We start from the raw sequence: 4347 nt of genomic DNA, 5'->3' as shown, positions 1-4347 counted from the left end.
AGAAATCCTACAAAAATATAAGTAGAGCAATGCCCAATTTCGTTGTCACAATATGTTAACCCATTTTGTAACAATGACAATAAAGGTATATTCTATTCTATTCTACTACAAAAATACTACAGGAATACTACAAAAATCCAACTTCAGAAATTACTACAATAATACTAAAAAATATAAAATTACAGTTATACTATACTAAGAAACTAAATATCAAACAGGTAACACATATAGTATAGTATTTTTTTAAATCAATTTGATGAAAGGAATCTATTTAAAAACAAATATAAAGAAATATGAAATCAAGATGTCTGCATGAAGATTTATCTATAGATGAAAAATTGAATAGAAAGGTCCCTAAGGACTGGCCCCATGGCTGATTTCTTCAATCTTCAACTCAAAATACACGTGTACTAGAATGACAATAAAGTAGATCTGAATCTGAATCTGAATCTGAAAATAGTAGCCCACCCTAGACTCAGAGATGTGCTTAGGGTGCTGGGTAAGAATAGAATAGAATAGAATAGAATATACCTTTATTGTCATTGTTACAAAATGGGTTAACATATTGTGACAACGAAATTGGGCATGACACTCCAGTTTTACACATTCACAATGAGGTATGAGCCAAGAAGATAAAGGAACAGAGAAGATAAGGTTATAAAACAAGGGGGATAAGGCTATAGTTATAATTTACATGGTATTTACACAAGAAATGTCGGCATGTGGGATGTTACATACAGTGTTGTCGTGATACCGTTGGTATCGTAAGGGTTGTGCAATATTGCATTTGGTGCAAAGTCATCATAGTGCAACAAATAGTCAGCATATGCATTGGTGCAAACATAGACAACATAGTGCAGAAAAAAGGAAATGGTCAGACATTGTGCAAGGTGAGCAGTAAACGTAGTGCAGTCGACATGTGCAAGAACATAGACATTAGTACCATTATATACGTATGAGGTAGTGTTGGCACAAGTTTTCAGGTTTTTTGTGCTGTGTCTGTTTTGAGCAGTGAACAAACATAGTGCAGACAGCATGTACGTGAGTACCATTTTACATTCGTGTGAGGTAGTTTTTTGCAACAGTTTTCAGTTTTTTTGTGCGGTGTCTGTTTAGGGTGGTAATGGCTGTGGGGAAGAAGCTGTCTCTGAGTCTGTTTGTTTTTGCTTTGTGTGACCTGTAGCGCTTGCCGGAAGGCAGCAGGTCGAAGAGGTGGTGGCCGGGGTGAGAAAAGTCCATGATGATGTTTTCTGCTGTGCTGAGGTAGCGAGAGCAGGCAATGTCCTCCAGACTGGGCAGAGAGCAGCCGACGATTCTCTGGGCTGTTTTGATGATCCTCTGGAGCTTTTTCCTGTCTGTTGCTGTGCACCCAGCATACCACACCGTGATGCAGTATGTTAGGATGCTCTCCACTGTGGCTTTGTAGAAGGACACCTGCAGCTGCTGTTTTAGGTTATTTTTCCTGAGCAATCTCAGGAAGTGCAGTCGCTGCTGGGCCTTCCCTACCACCGCTCTGGTGTTTGCAGACCAGGAGAGGTCGTCGGATATGTGCACACCCAGAAATTTGAAAGAGTGGACTCTCTCTACACAGTCTCCTTTTATGGTGAGTGGTGCTGGATTCCTGCCATTCCTTCTGAAATCCAGAATCAGTTCTTTTGTTTTTGTGGTGTTCAATATGAGGTGGTTTTCCGAACACCACGTTGAAAGTGACTCCACCTCATCCCTGTATGCCGCCTCGTCCCCTTCAGAGATGAGGCCGATCAAGGTGGTATCGTCAGCGAACTTAATTATAGTGTTTGTGGGGTGGGTCGGTGAGCAGTCGGAGCTGTAGAGGGTGAAAAGCAGGGGGCTCAGTGCACAACCTTGGGGGGAGCCAGTGTTCAGTGTTAGGGTGGGAGAGACGTGGGTACCGAGTTTCACCGACTGTGGGCGGTTGGAGAGGAAGTCCATTATCCAGTGGCAGATGGAGGGAGAGAGTCCTAGGTGTGCAAGTTTCTCCACCAGGATCTCCGGGATAATGGTGTTGAAGGCTGAGCTGAAGTCCAGAAAGAGCATTCTGACGTAGCTCCCCCGGTGGTCCAGGTGTTTCAGCACGGTGTGAAGTGCTGTGTTTATGGCGTCGTCAGTGGAGCGGTTTGCCCTGTAGGCAAACTGGTGGGGGTCCAGTGTGAGTGGCAGGGAGTTTTTGATGTGCCGGGACACTAACCTCTCGAAACACTTCATGACCACAGGCGTAAGAGCTACAGGCCTGTAGTCGTTGAGGCTTTCCACTGCTGACTTTTTGGGGATGGGAATGATGGTGGAGGTTTTGAGGCAAGGTGGGACGGTCGCCTGTGACAGGGACCGGTTGAAGATGGTGGTGAAGACCCCAGCCAGCGGATTGGAACAGTCCCTGAGTACCCTCCCTGGTACTCCATCCGGGCCAGTTGCCTTCCTGGGGTTTATGGTATTCAGCGCACGCCTAACTTCGTGCTCCTGAAATGTGAGAGAGTTGCTGCTGGTTGTTGGTAGGTGTGATGTGGCTGTTTGTGGCCTACCAGCTTCAAAGCGAGCGAAGAACTGATTAAGGTCCTCAGCTAGTGAAGCCTCAGCCTCAACAGCTGCCAGGTTGTGGCCTCTGAAGTTGGTGATGTGTTGGAGGCCCTGCCACATCCTCCTCGGGTCATTTCCAGCGAAGAGGTGCTCGATCCTCCTTGTGTAGGCTGCTTTTGCTTCCTTGATGCCTCTCTTCAGGTCAGCCCTGGCCACCCCGTAAAGAGCCTTGTCTCCGGACCTGAAGGCGGTGTTGCGGTGTTTGAGGAGGGTGCGCACCTCGCTGGACATCCAGGGTTTTTGATTTGGGTAGTTTTTGATTTTTTTATATACTGTGACTTCATCCGTGCAGTAACGGATGTAGGATAAAACCGTGTCAGTGAATTTCTGGAGGTCATGGTGTTCAAATACCTCCCAGCAAGTTTGATCAAAACAGTCCTGCAGCTTGGAGAGGGCTCCCTCAGGCCACGTTTGTATTGTCCTCGTTACAGGTTTTGTTTTCCTTCGGATGGGGGTGTATGAGGGGGTAAGGGATAGGCATAGGTGATCCGAATTTACTAGGTGGGGGAGGGGGGAAGCTTTGTATGCGTTTCTGAGGTTGCTGTAAACGCGGTCCAAAGTTTTTTCACCCCTTGTTGCACAGTTCACATATTGATAGAATTTTGGAAGAACAGTCCTTAAACATGCCTTATTGAAGTCGCCAGCGATAATGAAAGCTCCGTCGGGGTGTGCAAGCTGTTGGATGTTTATAGCGGCGAGTAGAAGGTTTAGCGCTGTGCTAGCGTTAGCATCCGGAGGAATGTAAACAGCTATCACAATGAGCACAGTTAGCTCTCGCGGTATATAGAATGGTCTACACGATACCGCCAGAAACTCTAGATCGGGCGAGCAGTGTGCATCAATAATTCTGCTGTTATTGCACCACGCATTATGTACGTAAATGCATAGTCCCCCACCTCTTTTTTTGCCGGAGTCTTCGTTGCGGTCGTATCGGTGTAGCGTGCGTCCTGCTAGCTGAACTGCAGCGTCGGGGATCCGCGGGTCAAGCCAAGAAGCGAAGGAGTGCGTCATTTGAGCTTTGAGGAAATTGATGGAAGGGTGAACTATCAAACCTTGGACAATAGTATCAATTTCAATCCAGGTACTTGGTGAGTATCGATATTATTGATATTTGGATCGACCCGCCCACCTCTACTTAGAATGCCACGCAGGGCATGATGCCATGAACTGTAATGGGACATCATTTAGAGTCACAGGGAAACGCGTTTCAGATAGCAACTTTTGTGAATTATTGTGAAACGCGGCAGTTCAGGTGCATTTTGGAGCGTGCAGCCGGCTTAGTCTCTGCAGTGTCAATTTACAGGTCGTTGAGTTGAAAACGTCAGGGAAGACACCGGTTTGAGGTGTGGAAGACAACAAAAGAACCGCGGCACAAAAAGCTCGAGTGCCAAAAGTGAGCAAGTGGGAAAGGCCGGGGGGATACAGTATGCGAGTGGGCCGGGGTTGGCTTTACTATTTTTAGCAGGTGGACGGGAAGAAGACGATATCTATTCATAGGGGATTTTCCAGGAGAGTATATTTAGGATTTGGATGTGAACAAAAGACAAGGCACAACAGGAGGTGCATGGACTGGACCTTCTGATCTAAGGCTCCGCAATACGAGCACACGCATGACTGCTCACCGGGTCACCTGTTGACTTCATTTTTGCCATGCAAGGGATTCCTATGGAAAGAAATTTGTGTCTTTACCCCCGAACAAAAACAGTTTCAAACGGAAATGGAGCAAAAGTATGATATGTGATACAAAAAGAGATT

The 4347-nt window shown here is 46.3% G+C and overlaps 1 long non-coding RNA gene across 1 annotated transcript; it reads right to left on the bottom strand.

The window, feature by feature from the left end:
- Positions 1–2262: 2262 nt before the first annotated feature.
- LOC148374115 (uncharacterized) lies at positions 2263–3574 on the bottom strand. The gene is made up of 2 exons (XR_015852868.1): positions 2538–3574; positions 2263–2475 (listed from the first exon to the last, which is right to left on the bottom strand). It is a non-coding gene; the product is annotated as an uncharacterized LOC148374115 (long non-coding RNA).
- Positions 3575–4347: the final 773 nt, after the last annotated feature.

This window comes from Urocampus carinirostris, chromosome 1, assembly GCF_059441175.1.
Source record: "Urocampus carinirostris isolate Australia breed hairy pipefish chromosome 1, RoL_Ucar_1.0, whole genome shotgun sequence".
NCBI lineage: Eukaryota > Metazoa > Chordata > Actinopteri > Syngnathiformes > Syngnathidae > Urocampus > Urocampus carinirostris.
The sequence above is the reverse complement of the archived record's forward strand: the minus strand, read 5'-3'. Positions and strand labels throughout refer to the sequence as shown.